This window comes from Lissotriton helveticus, chromosome 6 (genome assembly GCF_964261635.1).
Source record: "Lissotriton helveticus chromosome 6, aLisHel1.1, whole genome shotgun sequence".
NCBI classification, from domain to species: domain Eukaryota; kingdom Metazoa; phylum Chordata; class Amphibia; order Caudata; family Salamandridae; genus Lissotriton; species Lissotriton helveticus.
Window position 1 is genome coordinate 950,562,052 of NC_136067.1, and position 16,555 is coordinate 950,578,606.

A 16,555-nucleotide genomic window follows, 5' to 3' on the forward strand; every position below is an offset into this window, starting at 1 on the left:
CATTACCAAATATTGTTCTGATATGTCTGCAATTTTTATAGGTTCCTCATATTACCTGCACTGGACCAAGACTTTCCCAGGAGCTACGGGACCTTAACCTTATCCTGATATATGAGGTATATATAAACTCTGAGCAGGAACATCAGCAATGCGCAGTCGTTACACAACTTTCTGTTCAGGACCGTGGAGCCCTTTAATATCTAAAATAGTCAAAATATTTTTATCTAACTTACCTTAGACCCGTATCAGTGACCGGGGTTTGCTATATAGTGAGCTAAAAAGATGGCCACTTACACATGATGACAAAATCGACGCGAGATGCCTCGGGTCATGTTTCTATCGTTATCCTTCTGTATCTCATTCCCTTCCCAAAATCCCAAAGGGGGCAACTTCTCTGCGTTTTACTTATTATATAATTTCGTCTCCGTCTTTTTAGAATACACCCACGGCCCATACAGTGCAAATCGTGGATCCATGTGGCAGTCTGAAGGGTACTGCCTTTGATATCGCGAGCATATTTTCTATTGGTAAGCACATTTGACTGTCTTGGTATAATTTTTTGAGTTTCCAGTGATTGTGGGTAGATTAATGTCAATCCTCTCCCACCTCTCATATATGTTGGGCGGGGGGTGTCCCAACCAGGGAATTTTTTAATTACATTTTGGCCTAGGGGGACTCAATAAAGGCAACGTACTGCCTACAACGGTGGCATTCCAGTCTGTAGGACAGAATATTCTATCTCCCTGTCTTCTTAAAACCGCCCTTTAAGGACAGTATTTTTCTATGTATCCATTAATTTTTCAAGTTAGTGCTAAGTGAACTAGGATGGTGTTCTCATTCGTGTTATTGCATACAGTCTGTATATATTGTGTATGTCTTGTATAGGTCAAAAAATAGATTTTGTAACTGTTTTTAACAGGCACACACTAGGAGGAGGTTGTTATTCATGGTCACTAGGACATTTGTCCGGTCTATACTCCTATTTAATATCAGTGGAAAGGTATAATGCCATGATAGTTGCTTCTATTGTATATAGTTTGTATATATTGTGTATGCCGTATATGAAGAAAAAAACGTGCTTTGCAAATGCTTTGCAATAGGTAATCAGTAGAAGTTAGGTGTATTTCTTGGTTATTAAGACACTGGCCCGGTATATACTCCTATTTTTTATGTCACTGAAAAATACAATGCCATGACAGATGTTGCTAATATACAGGATACACTGCAGGTATCAAGCCAGTACAATCATGTCTGTTATTTATTCAATCTACACTGTAATGATGTCATGGCGAGTTTTGAAAATGAGATGAATTTTAGCTTTCCTGTCTCTTAAACATGTTGTATTATTTTGTGTTTTACATTTTCTTGGGTTTGTTGTTCGTACAATATTTTTTGTATAATTATTATTTCTTTCTTCTTCCCTTTTCTGTATAAGAATTTTTGCTGTTTTGTGTTTTAAAAAAAAAATATTATTCTTTTTTCTTGTGTTGGCCTTGCCAATTGAATATTTATGTATTTGTATTTGTTTATAATTATTACAGCCCTGACGAAGTTCCAATAGGCAAAGAGTGGAACGAAACGCGTTGGCTGTGCCTTTGATGTTTTTTACGAAATTTGAATAAAGAAGAATCCATACAAAAAAAAGCAACTTCGGATATTGATTTTTTTTAGAGTGCACCTTCTATTTCTGTTTGAATATTCGTGTAAATTACGCACCCTACGGCAGCGGGTGTTAGAAGTGGTTGCACCACTAGTAATTGTGGAACTAATGAATTGCTGTGCATGACCTGGTCTGCTGCTTTGGTCCTTTTGCTTAAGTGTTTTACGATGTACGTCATACTGATCGTTTTTCTCTGATAGGTTCAGTTAAGGAACTGAGGTGAACTAGGACCATAACTCCCACAAACCGCATTCGGTTCTTACCGCTCAGAATTGGAGCCCTGCACCCATGGTGATCCGGAATTACCCAGTGTCCCTGTTCTAGCATCAGTGGCAAGTTATGCGTTCACGTAGCACCAATGTCAAAACTTCTCTCGTGTGCTTTTTTGTCGTGGGCAATTCTCAGTCCAGCGCCCAGAACATGAAGAATGTGGTATTTATACTGGTATCCGCGAGGGCGTGCAGTCAGCGTTGCATACCCTTGGAATGCAGACAGTGTCATACTGCCCCCTCCCTAGTCAGAGGGAATGACCAAACTAATTACATCTACCTCTGTTTCCTTTGCCTGAACACTCCACCCTCTGTGTGTCTGGTATCAGGCAAACGTGGTGCCAAATAATATGCAACAGAAATGGTAGCCCTGTATTTAAAAGAAAAACACACACCGCCTTCCCCCGTTCACTGGGCGACATGATTCTCCCTCCCCCCACGCGCTCTTTCCTCAGTGCCATTTGCCAATTCGATTAGCACTCCTTTTGCTGTACGTGATTTAAGGTGAGCAGCACCTCCCGAGTGCGTGCCATTGTTCCTGCACATTCTGCATCTGCTTGAGTTTTGGCTCAATGTCTGCAGTAAAGCTTGCGTGCCTTTTTTTGTCCGACTTGGTGCTTTCGCATGTTCAGGCGTTTCTTCTGTGACTCTAATTTCCAGTGAAGTGTATACAGAAGCCAGGCTTTCTTATCTCGAAAATACCAAACAGGGGCGATGCACTGGTGGAAGTTGTCAGAACGAGGTATGAGCATTCCTTTCTTCCCTCCAGAAGGGCTGCCAATAGATCTAGCAATTGACATTGTGGCGTGCCAGGTTTCCACTTATCTAACCTCTGCCTCATAAATGTACAGCCTCGCATTATGCACGTTCACCTTGATCCTTTTTGTTCTGGTATTATGTTGTGGATTTACATACCTTACTACCCGGGACAAGGCTTTGAAGTTCTTTGCCAACTGACTACGTGCAACTATGTGGAGCACAGAGTTACTCTGTAGAGCTAGTTTTAACTGCTGCAGTTGGTCGCAAATAATACACAGTCACTGGAATTATATGGTAGAGGAGGACACAATTATGCGGCAAGAAGAGCGAAATTTATGCAGCAAATTTTTGGGCAGTTTTACTTCGCTACTTTGTGGGGGGTTTTCTCACAATGTTAACACTGCCTGGGCAAATGTTTCACCTCATTAGCATTAGGTTAACAGGGTTAATATCTAAACAAGCAACTGGAATGCGACACTGTGCACTAACACCAGTAGCAGCATTTTTAGACCCTTTTAATTAGTTTGAGTTAGAAAAAAACATAGAAGATGCTGGATTATGTGGCAACACCATAATTATTTGGAAAACTGCCTTGAACTCTCAAATTTCCAGTAGCCTTGCTTATTTAACATATGTCGGCGTGCCACTCAGTTTACAGTGCTTTTAATTTAGAGGAAAGCTGGTTGTTCATTGTTTTTTAAGCGACTGGTTTAGCTATGTATCCACTGGCGTTCCGAATTGTCTCTCAGTGATTAGAGGGATGGGGGCTTGCCTTATTATCCTGTTGTGTTGTCATCTTAGTACAGTGTGTCTATTGGATGGCAGTCATGTTATTATTGTATTCTATGTTCTTTGGTACTGTCCTCGCACCACTAGCCTGGAATGTTGTATTTTGAGGAGAATTCTATGCGATGGTTTGTTCATTCGCTGAGCTGCGCTTGTCCTGGTCGTCTGAATAAATCTTGCATTTGCCTCTTTGTTCTCCACCATTTTCTGTCCCTTCTGTAAACTGTGACTTTGGCACATTTTGACCCCATGACTGCACCCTTTATATTAATATTTTTGTTTCCAGCATGTCTTAGGCACCACCCTCTCAACACACCACCGTGAAAACAGAACTGGGGCAATAAGCTCCCACAACCTCACCATAAAACTGGACTGGGTCACTTAGCTCCCACCACCTCAATGTAACCATGACAGGGTACTAGAAAGCACACAAAATTTTGAGTATAGAAAAGCGCAGGATACAATAACTAACAACCCCATAGTAGGGTGGAGAACTCTACATGCACTCAGAAACGAATCACACACGCCATTGCACGACATATCAAGCATGCAATTCACAGCAGATACAAAGTCTTAGACTCCGGGGGCGATCTCTCACCCGGAGTCATCAACCAAAATTAATCCTTGACCGCGATCTCCATTTAGCAGTTGCATCATCACACAGTGGCGCAGTGAATACCTCACGTGGAGTGTGAAGAGCAATTGAAGATGTACTGAGACTTGGAGATGAAAAAAAATGACATTCCTTTTACACTGCATCATGAGTCTCCATAACGACCGGTGGTTGCCTCAAAATTGTGATGCACGTTCAGCCATGGACACGGTCTGTAATCAAAAGCGTACCTGTAGCTGTATTTGTAAGTGAAGGGATGCAGAAAAACTGTACCTTCATGTCCCACGACAACATAAACTGTAGCCAATCGGAACCTTGTGAATTCAAGAAACTTTATTAACCACGTGGTTGACAAAGGGTGTCTCTAAACGTAGGAATCAACGTTGACTGTGAACGTGCAGTGAAGCTCCAAACTCAAGATGGCGGTATGCAACCATGCTTCCTCGCCGGATGGCTAAAGGCCTCAGCGTGCACCTAAAACGTCCACAAGCGCCAGGCTCCTTGAGGCACCTTGAGAGCACATGTCACAAAGGACTACATGGAGGCAACACAGTATGCAGGTGAGAATGTGCGTGCTCAGTATGTGCACGCTGTGCACAGCTCCTGACATGTTTGAATGTATGGCAGCGGTTCAACTGCCATGGTGCAGTAGTAGCTACATTAGGAATTGAAATCTGCAAAAACAAAGTACTCACAGATACTGAAATATGCACAGCCAGCAGTCTCTGCATGTTACTCAAGTGTTTAGGCTCAGCAGAGGGGCAGTTTTCCCACCACAAGTCGCTCCTGCTAATACCACTAAAGTGCTGAAGGGTCAAGAATTCAGTATCTTCAGCCTCCAATTCAGTTGCCTCTCTTAACATGTAAGGCTGAAAACAAACAGGAAATCACAACAGAATATCCACGCAGTGAAACTTTAAAAATGTGTTGCTTCTCTTCACAACTCCTGTTACTGGAGACACTGTACCAAAACAGCAGGGCAGGAAAAACTCTTCAAACGCAGTAGAATGATAGCAAGCTCCACCATAAACTGTTTGTAGACCGGTATTATAAATTCAATCGCCCTAGGCTGCAGGCTGTCCAGGTGATGAGGGACACTGGTGGGGCTGACCAAGGCGTTGCTACTCAGTTGCGTTTCCTTTTCCTTAAAGTTACAGTTCTTACGTTCCAATCGCTTTAGTAGGCTCCTTAGTTCCAGTATCTTCAGTATGGTATTCACAGTCTTCCTTCCTCAATGCGTGAGTTCTTTTAAAATCGTCGCCAAAAATGTAGTAAACAGAAGATCCTTGAGCCAGGTATACAAAACAGGATACGTTTATTTGAGCTTAGTTCCAGGTTAAGTTTCAGGTAATCAAGTAGAATATAGCAACGCCCCACAAGGAGCAGCCTCCCTGCTTCTCAGCCTGCCAGGCGAGGCACTCAAACATTCCATGAGGTCAGCAGGCATTCTATCACTCACACTAGCTGAGCAGCAGGAAAGTCACAACCAGGGAAAGGAAAGATACAAGTCAAATATAACATATACCAGCACTTCTCAGGAGGAAATCGGTACAGAGAAGAGTGAGTACCTGCACTTGTACATTTCCATTGAATGCACTGTGTATAGGTGAGACCTACTGGATTTGCCAATGCTTGTTACATTCACCAATGTATCAGAGGACATGCGGTCCCAGATGGGCAGACTTTGGAACTGGGGAACCAGGTTAGAGTCTCGGTGTCGGCTCAATAGCCTGTGATTCTGAGCAACTGGTGCTCATGCCAAGCGCTCCAATGCCTTCGGGTCGAGTTCACGCTATAAAAAACAAACTGCAAAACCCTAAAAATCAAGCTGTCAGAAGTCTACACGAAAGATGTATGATATACACTGTCAAATTGTGGAACACACTGCCTTTATCCATAAAGAACAGTACAACTCTTCTTTCGTTTAGAAAGGCGATAAAAACTTGGCTTTTTATGCACCGATTTCTCACCTTTGGTATTTTTCCTCAGCTGTAGCGCCTAGACGCCCCCGGGCATTCGAGCGCGATATACATTTTAAATTCATTCATATGGGATGGCCTCTCTGGTCGTTGAGAATGATTGTGAAACTGATCCCTTGGGATAACGTAGGTGTTCCTGGCTAACAGACGTCTCCCACTACCACTCCCGAAGGGGTATATGGCATGTATTCTATACCTGTTCTAACCTAATGTGTGTTTTCGTGTTTTTTTATTTTATTTATGTGAATGCCAACTCTTATTTTCTTTTACTTTCTCAACTAACCCAATGGTATTTGCAACGTGTAACTATGTCAATCTCCTTATGTAATGTACTTAATTCTATTGTAAGGCGCTCTGACAGCTTTGGGTAAAGTCCGCGCTATATAAAAATGCATTAAAAAAAGAAAGAAATACAAATAGGACAAAGTGGGAACAGCGCACTCTCACAGTATTTCCATAATTTGAGGTCCCCTCTCCTCGCAAGGCGACGCTTTAACGAACCCACTTACCACTCAGTACCAGTACACCGGAGGCGGGGGTCGGCGACGGGCAGAGTCCAGACTGACAGCGTCTGTAAGGCGGAGAATGAGCGCCGACAGTTTAGAGTGCGGGGAATCCTGCCCTACGCACTAGTCACACCAGAGCACCTGGCATCACTGCTTTCGTTTCCCTGTAATCAGCTGATGTCCAGAAGTAAAGCGTGCGACGGACAGAGAGGGAACAGCCTGCGGGGCTCGACCCGTCCATCCCTAGCAGGCTGCCATTCACTAACAGTGGCAGACATTTGAACAGCACAATGTAATCTCACATCTATGAAAATAAATGTATCCTTGTTATTTTAAAACTTTTTTTTCCCAACCTTGTTCCTAGCCACTTCTCAGCATTAAAATTGACAACCTTTATACGTTTATTTTGTGGTTGTGCAAGTCAGTCATTAACCTTAACGTTTATTAAACAAACGCACATTTTGGACTCACGTATTGCACCCTTAACAGCTGCTATTCAAGATGGCCATTAGAAGAACAAACCCATATGCGACGCAGTTATCACGTGACGCGCACGTCAATTTCGACTTCCTGGATATGTGCGGGATGACAGAGAGCAGCACTGGACCGGATAGGCAAGGCGTGATGTGCAACCGCTATATAAAAGCGTGGCTGGCGAGTCGCTGCATATTGTAGAGCTGAAGAGTGGTTAGTGGTGTAGCTGGGAGGATGTCTCAGGGGTTTAGAGGGGCCAGAAATGGTCTCTGGTGCGCTCATGGGGGTACCATACCAGGGTTTTGAGAGTTTGGTAGTGGGAGGTCTAGAGAAGGTCCCTTGGTTCGTAGAAGTTTGAGTGCTGGCAAAGAGATTTTGAGGATGCTCGAGGGAAGAAGTGGACTTGATTTCCTTAACTGCCCAGCTGGCAGGATGCTTTTGCGGAGCTATGTGTTTACATCATGATCCGTATAGGTATCTGTGAGGGCTGAGGTTTAGCTTAAAGTAGAGGTAAAAGTTGCGGTAGCAGTGTAGGCGGGCTGGACAGTTTTGAGGCGTTTGACACTAACGAGAAGTGCGATCAGCAGTGCTGCAAATGGAAACAAGCATTGGTAAATGCAATAGGTTACGCCTGTGTGATTAATAATCATTTTTTGTTAAGTTTTAGTTTGGTAATCACTTGTGCAATATAAGTTACTGAAACTCCATAAAAGTGTTATTTGTTTATTGAGAAAGCCGATATATTGTGCAGTAATTGGTGGAAATATAATGCAGGAAGATTAGGTAAAGGGCGGAGGAAAAAGAAAAAAAACGCGTAGCGGCTCGCCTCACCTCTGCTCTTTGCCCTTTTCCCCGGGGAAGAGCAGTGTGAGAACATCAGAGAGTTATTGATAACTGCAGGACTAATATTGAGAAACATTGAAAAAAGCCAAAATACTGGCAATCAATGCCAGACCCATTGGCTTTGCCAATCCTTGTTCAGCATGAGACTGGAATAGGTATGGCTACTGAAGTTAAGCTGTATAGAATGTGTGGTAGAATGTTCAGTTCAATACATCCAATAAACCTTAGTTCAAATACTTCAGCAACTTAAAATCAGTTTCCTACTCTCCATCCCTGCAACAAAGTTTGTGCCAAAATTGTTGTCGCACCTCGAGAATGCTAATTCAAAGACTCTCTGGAAGATTTCTTTTTACAGTCTTTAGTAATAGACACATTCCCGGTACATATAAGCCAACAACTAATACATATCACAGTTTTGGCTGGCACATTCAACCTGGAACAATTTTGAACGCATAAACGATCCTACAACTTAATATATGTTCACTGACCTATCACAGTGACTGCCCGAAGAGCACAACACGGTCCTAAATGTCCCATTTATGATTCAGAAGGGGTCACCATGTATTGATGGCACTGATTACTACCTTCAGCAGTCTGGCATTACATAACACTACCATTTATTGGCTAGAACAGTAATGGTTCCAACCCGCTGTATGCCAATTGATACCAGCAATGACTAAAATTTACAGCTGACAGATTGTCACGTATCTGAGACATCATCACTCAAAAAAATTCAGAAACCAATTTATTATGTCCAAGGTACTCTCCAAGAGCAGATCCACAATTGTTAAAGAGTCGAGCAAAAAATAAGTACAATTTTCTTTTGTTCTCCTCTCCATAGAAATGCCTGGAACTAATTATTGTCATTTTTCCTTGCTTGTGTTGTTACCAGACCCGTTTATAAAATCTGTGTACCTTAGAGTGAAACAATGCCATAACTGTCACCTGAATTGGTCCCTACAGGGGAGTGAAAGTGTTCAGTGATAAATGATACAAGCATTTGTTATGCAATAGGTTGTGCATTTGGGGGAGTTGGAGCTATTGACGTTGTAAATGACAATGTCTTTTACCCATGTGTTTTGGTTTGGAGTGTAGTGAATGTATGTGGTGTGGGGTGGAATTATGTGAGTTGGGGTGGAGTGTATTTGTTTAGCGGAATTAGCAGAATTATGTGGTATAGTGAATATATAGTGGTAAGAGCTGCACAGAATAGATAAAAAATAAGACGCAGAGAGATAGGTAGTTTGTGCAGGAAGTGGTGAATGAACTCTATTGTTAGGTATATTGCAGAGTATGGCTATTAGACAGAAAAGATAGCACTCGTCAATGGTTAACATGGAGAAAGAACAGGAGGAAGAGGTAAGTACTAGGTCCGGAAGTAGAATGGCAGGGTTTGAGATTGATAAATGTGGTGAGTTAGGTCAAGATGGTGATGTGTGAAGTATCGAAAGCTGTTCAGGATTCCACTGACAGGAGGGCTTAGCGACAGGGAGAACTCCACCGAATAGTTGGCAGTGGTGAAGGTAAAAAGGTGACATGGGTAAGGACAGGCAGGCAACATTGGTGAGGGTATAGGGAGGATGGGTGAGAGTAAATAAATGACAGGAGAGAATCAGCCAGAGATGACGACAGTAACAGGTGAAGGGTAAAGGTGATGGTAGATGTAGCCAAGTTACAAATGTGTGGTGTGGCAAGTCGAGTGAGGGCAGGCATGTGGTGAGGGCGGGCATGTTTAAAAACACAGAGGCAGGAAGGAAGGCAGAGGTGAGAATTGAAATTAGGAGTGGAAGAAGTGGTGACAGCTGACGAGGTAAAGGTTAGAAACCAAAAGTTAAGGTTAGATATGTGACAGGTCAGCAAAGGTACATGTGGGGTGACTGCGGAGATGACAGAGATGTGAGGGATCATCAGGAGTAGTGCAAGCAAGAGGAAGGGGCATCCAGTAGTGACAATACTGAACTGTAGTCCTCTTCTGGTCATTTTGCCCTCATGCATGGGCGCCGCTGGCAGCCTTTTTTCTAGAAAATAAAAAGGTGTAAACGTTTTCCAAACTACCCCCCTCAACAAGGTTTCTCGTTTCTCTACTTTATCAGTAAGGTGGCAGCAAGTTAAGAGGCCTAAAAAGACTGACCAAATACACTATTGGATGCAGAGCCCTAGAGGTCCTCATGGAGTTAGGGAGTAATGAAACACTGGAGACCACTGTAAGAAAGTGGCTCTATATATACTGAGCCAAAGTAAGGTAAAGTGTGTATAGAGTCCACAGTCCCCAGAGGTTTGGCAGAGGCTAAAGTTAGATATAACCTTACTCTCTAAAGTGGTAGCTTGGTCGAGCAGTAAGGCAATATCAGAGGACAGTGTAAAGCATTTGTTGTACACACTCAGTCAGCAAATGGTCTCACACACTCAAGAATTGAAATCTAGGCCAATTGTTTTGTATCAAAATATATAGTTGTTTTATTTTAAAACCAACAAGGTATCAAAATATACGTTCTCAGAATGAGTTACTTTAATTAAGTACTTTTCAAATAGGCAATAGACTTTTTGATTACAATAGTTACAGTTGTTGCAATAGGCAACACAATTTCAAACACAATGCAACATTGAGCTCAATGGGAATTTCGAGATAAATGCAATTAGTTACTTTATGGAGTACTTTTCTAACCACAGGACTGGATCCAAGATTCAGTTCTGGGACATCTACTGTAAACAGTTAAGTAAAAGCGTTTTGGTTACAGTAGTGATTTTTAAGGAATATTATTGTATTTTAAAAGTTGACACAGAAACTTTTTCCCCTAGAATCACCAATGTTATCCTATGGGAGGAAATTCACTTAGCAGGTACTTAGTGTTATCGTTACATTTTCAAACTCAGGGTTGGATCCTGGATCCAGCCCCGGTGCATCTCCTGTAAACAATTGAAAGAATGCGTTTAAGTCATACAGGCAATTTTTAAGGATTATTTGTAGTTTTTGTAAATCGACACTTAGAAACTTTTCTGGTGAAAATCATACAATGGATTCCTATGGAAGGAAATTCAAGTTACTGGTAAGTACGGTTAAAATTACTTTTCAGGGTCAGTGCTGGGCTTAAAGGTGCGATACAAAAGGGTGCAGCACTGGTTTCTCGCCTGAAACAGGTGAGTAAATCGGAATTCATTGTTCGGCTGATTTTACCTGAATATTTAAAAGTTTCAAAACTCCACACTTAGAAGAATTTTCAAGTGAAAACAGTCAATGATATCCTATGGAAGAAATGTGAGTTATCGGCTTTTGGGTAAGTACTCGACTGGCAGAGTTAAGGTTCTGGGCACAGACTCAGGGTCTCCCAGGGTCAGGTAGGTACAGTTTATACACCCTCAGCGGCACAGGGGCACCCTGTTGCAGAGGTAGTTAGGCCCAATGTTATCCAATGATAGGCAGGGGGTCTTAGGTTGGTGGCGGCTGGCAAGCAGGCCACACGGCTGTGGGAGCTGGGCTCCTGGTCACTTGCTCAGGGCAAATGGGGGAGTAGGTTAGGACAAAGGTTGCACTGTCAGGGGCACTCGGGCGGCTGGGTGCAGGGTGCTTTTGAGCCGTCGGGCGCTTAATGTTATTCAATGGAGATCTTGGGAGTTGGAGGATAGGTAGGCACCCAGAAGTTGGGCACAGGGGGCCGTGGAGCGCCGGGTGCAGGGGTGTCGTTTGACGTCAGGAAATCTTACTCTCTGCTGGTGGCGGTTGGAGGGGTCCCTTGCTCTGAGGCTGCAGGCGTCGTTTGGGTCGTTGAGGAGGGTCCTTGGGCACTGGATTCTAGGTCACAATCGCCAGGGGGACGTCCTCACGGTCTTTGTCCACTCAGGCACGGGCCGGGCTCGGTGGATTCAGAGTGTGCTGGATTATCGGTTCCTGGCTGGCACCAGGGGTATTGCTGTTTGAGCAGAACCATTGTTCATGGGAGTCCCAGTCTTCAAGAGGTTCAAGGCAGGCAGGTCCTCCGGGGTTTTTAAGGTTTCTGTCCGTAGGAGACGCCGGGATTTAGCAGGAGCAGGTTCAAGGATCAACAGGCCTGTAGTGCTGGGGCCAAGTCAGTTGCTGTCGTCCTCTCTTTAGCAGCTGCACGACAGGTCTTCTTCTTGATCTTCTTCTTGTTTTCGAATCGGGATCTGAAGAAGGAAGGTTCAGGGTGCCCCTAAATACTACATTTAAGGGCGTTACAGGTAGGGTAAAGGCAGGGACCAATAGATCCCTGTCCTGGAGTGAGTACATCCCCTATCCTGCTCCTCTCCTGTGGGAGGGGGGCAGGAGCCTATCTCTGATTGGGCAGGGCTCCCCATCCTGAAGATGGCCGGAACCCGGAGTTGTGCTTCACCTCGTCTCCCCCACCTGAGGGGTGGGGTTGGCAGAGGCTGGCACACCCCCTTTCCTCACTTAGGGTTTCCCGCCTGTCTTCCCACCAGAGTGGGGGTCAGAACCGGTGGGGGCCAGTTGCTGAGTACAGCAAGTTGTCTGGAGAAGCTCACAACGGCGGCATGCCTTTGAAGCTTCCCCTGCCCATCCTGGGGAAGGAGACCTAGCACCTCGCCCAGGATGTGCATTGTTGCTGGCCCAGGAGAGCGGAGGGCTCTCTACCCAGGGGTCCAGCAGCATGTCTGCTGTGTGGCAGCCTAGGCAGCCTATCAGACCAGACGTGGATTGTAGGTTAGGTTTCAGGGGGCATCTCTAAGATGCCCTCTGTAGTGCATTTTACAATAAATCCCACACTGGCATCAGTGTGGGTTTAATGTCCTGATAAGTTTAATATCAAACTTCCCAGACTTCAGTGTAGCCATCATGGTGCTGTGGAGTTCGTAATGACAACCTCCCAGCACCATATACTCTTAATGGCACCACTGCACTTACAGTGCCCAGGAATGGCCCTGGGTACTGTAGGAGCACAGGGCTCATGTACCTGTGCCCTCACCACTGGCATAGTGCCTCCAGCTAGAGGGGTGACTGATGTACGCCAGGGCAGTGTGTTTGTGGGCATTGCACACAGGGATGTGTGCCATGTTGACTCTTTGTTTGGTTCTGCACCAGGATACTCAGCCTGCAAAGGCAGTGTGTGAGTGTCAGGGTGCAGGCCCCCTAAGGGTGGCACAATAAGTGCTGCAGCCCTTAGGGGTCTTCTCTGGTCCCAATGCCCTGGGTACCTAGGGTACCATTTACCAGGGGCTGACATGTGGCCAGAGATGCCAATTGGGTTTTAGTTCAGCACAGTTTTAGGGAAGGAACATAGGTCTGGGCACCTGATTGGCAGGAGCCCAGGGCACACTCAGTCTAAGCACATCAGCAATTCAGCAAAAAGTGAGGGCATGCCATGCAAGAAAGATGGCGCTGTCAGGTAAATGCACAGTCAGGTAAATGCTGCACCAATGAAGAAGTCCGCAAATGAAGAAGGGAAGTTATAACACAGGGTAAAAAAAAATATTTATGATACACACTTTACAGTGGAAAATGAATGCACAGGATGGGGTATTACAATCATTTCACGAGTTAACCATCGTGGACAGTAATTAAAGGAGGCCCAGGAAAAGCATCAACCAAGTGGGACTACAACTCATCCTATAGAAAGGCCACTCTTGCCACCAAAGTGTCCACGACTGTGCCCTCTTTCACCTCTGAAGAAAGATAAGGCTGTCTCTCAGGTATGTGCTAAGTATAGTTTAGGAAACTGTGGTGTGTTAATTTTTCAAAAAACAAGTGAAGAAGGATTTTAAAATAACAGATTTAAAAATGACGAAAAGGGCGGCCCTACCCCACTCGCCAAACTGACCTTCAACTGCAGTCAGCAACAAATTCCCCCTCTAAACCACAGGCTTCTCATCAACCCTCTTTGTTTTGCAGTTTTATGGGAGAATTAAGAGACTTATCCAGAATAATAGTTTATTACGCTGAGGTCGATGATAGAATCTGGCTTCCAGTACCAATGTTTCCTGCTGTGAACTTTTATTTTTAATTTTATGACAAAACCGGAGACTCCTATTATGCTTTTCTAATCTTGCTTTATTCAATAGCAGCCAAAATAAACAACAAAAAACTACAGTTCCCAGGAGGCCAAGAGATCAAAAGGCCAATGGGGGAATGTGGAATCCAACACTAACAACCAATGAACAGGCAGACCCGAGTATAATGCTTGCCCTGACTGCGAACAGCCCTCTCTTTTCTTGCTGCTCGCAGTCAAGATAAGTACATTCTCTTATTCTCTTTACTTATATTGCTACTATTCACTTGGTTTTATTAATATTGTACCGTTTTGGTGTTGGTTTGCTAGTTTCTCGGGGCTAGTCCTTTCCGGTCGCTTTCGGCGCTCTCCCGCAGCCGCCCGCACCTGTTCTGTACCCGCCACTTGCGTGCTTGTTAACACTGTAGCGCATTGCGACTCAGCCATTTTCTTACCGTTTCCTTCCACAATGGTCTTTCGGCTTTCTCCACGCTGAGCCTTTAGCCTGCTGTGCCTCCTTGGTTCTGAGCCTCGTTTCCTTGTCTGCACTCCGGTAGAGTCCGGTCTCCAAGGAGTGGTTTCCCTGCCTGACCAAGCCTCTCAGTTTCCTACTCAAGCCCAGGGGCGGTCCCAGGCTCTCTCTCAGCCGGCCAGTTAATCCTTCTTTCCTCATTTACTATGCCTGTAATTTTGCTATGGAGATTGACAGCTCTCCAGGGTCTGATTGCAAAATGAAGAAGGGGAGGCATTTAAAAATGACTTAGAAATGTTTATCAATTCCTCTGTGGAAAATGCTGTTGAAGCCTCTATGAAGAGACTTTCTAAGGATATGGAAAACTCTATGTTATCTTTAATGTCCAAAGCTCTGGCCTGTTCTGCAGGGGATAATAGAAACAGAAAGTTGGTACCTTCCAGCAATACCTTGGATGTTTCTGCGACTGTGAAGTCACGAGTGCTCAGTGAGGTTTCCTCACGCAAGGTTGAGGACGTTGTGCCTCCCAGGTCTCCTGCTAAGGAGGGGTTTAATATTAAGAATGCTGGTAAATGTAAATCCAAATTGAAAAATCCAGAGGTACCAAATAAATTGGTCATTTCTCAAATTTTGGACACTGATGACGATCTTGGGGACGCAGATGATGCTTTTGATGTTTTCGATGCCAATGATCCTTCTTCCCCTCCTGCTAAAAAATTAAGAACTGATTCTTTTTCCTTTTAACCTATTCTGGATTCCGAGGGTTCTCCCATGTTTGACCCTTCTTCTATTCGCCATCCTATTTCCACGGAAAGGTTCCCTGCTTCACATGTAGGTGATTATATCTCAGCTAGACTTCGTCTGCTTTTGGACAAATCCACCAGGTCCAGGCTTAAGTCAGAATGTCCCAAACCTTCCCTGCCTTCCAATATCTTGTCCACTCTAACTATTGATCATCCCTTATTAACTTTCTTCTCAAAGTTTGGAAAGGATCCTCGTAAGGGGCTGGATAAGGCTTGGTCTACTTCTCAAGACAAATTATTGGATATTGTGGGGCCTTTGGCTCATATTTTCGATATGGCAGAATCTGCTTGTTTGGAAGGTTCAGACTTGGACCCTCAGGATGTTTCATTATGGGTCCAAAGAGTCTTTTGTCTCCTTGGTCATGCCAATGCGGTACTCGTAGGTTGGTAGCAGCACTTACGAGGTCCCGCTCGAGCATTTGGGGGCAGACTGCGAGCCTGTTAGAGGTGTGGAGCTCTTCTGCCACTCGTTTTTTACCACTTTACCTCTCTGATGCATTTTTAAATTGAAATAACCATTGTTTCTGAACTATTTTAAATTTTGTAACTGACTTGTACTATTTGCCTGACTGGCTCTGGGACAACATCGTGGGTGATTTAATACCTGCAATCGCTCCAGGGTGGGCCTCCCTGCCCTGTTCCACCGCGGCTGACGTGCCGATTGCTGTGGAGGGCAGGCGCCATCTTGGGCGAGGACCCGGATCCCGGTGGGGCTGCTCGCTGCGGTCAAGCTGGAGGAGGGGCTAAGTTACAAATTGACCAGAGGTGCGGGATGCTCTGCAGTACTCGTAGGTTGGTGGCAGCACTTACGAGGTCCCGATCGAGCATTTGGGGGCAGACTGCGAGCCTGTTAGAGGTGTGGAGCTCTTCTACCACTCGTTTTTTGCCACTTTACTTCTCTGATGCATTTTTAAATTGAAATAACCATCGTTTCTGAACTATTTAAAATTTTGTAACTGCCTTGTACTATTTGCCTGACTGGCTCTGGGACAACATCGTGGGTGATTTAATACCTGCAATCGCTCCAAGATGTGCCTCCCTGCCCCGTTGCACCGTGGCTGACGTGCTGATTGCTGTGGAGGGCAGGCGCCATCTTGGGTGAGGACCCGGATCCCGGTGGGGCCGCTCGCTGCGGTCTAGCTGGGGGAGGGGCTAAGTTACAAATTGCAATGGCCGGCAGGACGCGCAGCAGACAAGCGCAGCGGGCGCGCCGAAGGGAAGCCAAAAGGAAGCCCGTCTGCGCCGGGGCTAGGGGCAGGAAACTCTGCCAATTGCATTTCTTACCCAGCCCCAGCTTTGATTCGTCTTCATGACCACTGGCTCCCCAGTCCCACCACGCTAACCCGTCTAGACTCCCTGGGAAAACTCTGTCCCCGAATAGACTTTCATGAATTTGTTTCCCCGCTGGCCGCGGCACTGCCACCTTCCCCC

At 44.9% G+C, this 16,555-nt stretch overlaps 1 protein-coding gene across 3 annotated transcripts in view; it reads right to left on the reverse strand.

The window, feature by feature from the left end:
- The window catches only part of LGALS8 (galectin 8), a 426,674-nt gene that overhangs the window by 334,153 nt on the left and 75,966 nt on the right, over positions 1 to 16,555 (reverse strand). For 2 of the 3 annotated variants that reach the window (XM_078648607.1, XM_078648604.1), the window contains exon 1: positions 6,576 to 6,755. The exons of the other annotated variant lie outside the window; for it this stretch is intronic. The gene's annotated coding sequence lies outside the window, so the exon portion shown is untranslated. Of the gene's footprint in view, positions 1 to 6,575; positions 6,756 to 16,555 lie in introns of those variants that run through there. 3 annotated transcript variants of the gene reach the window in all.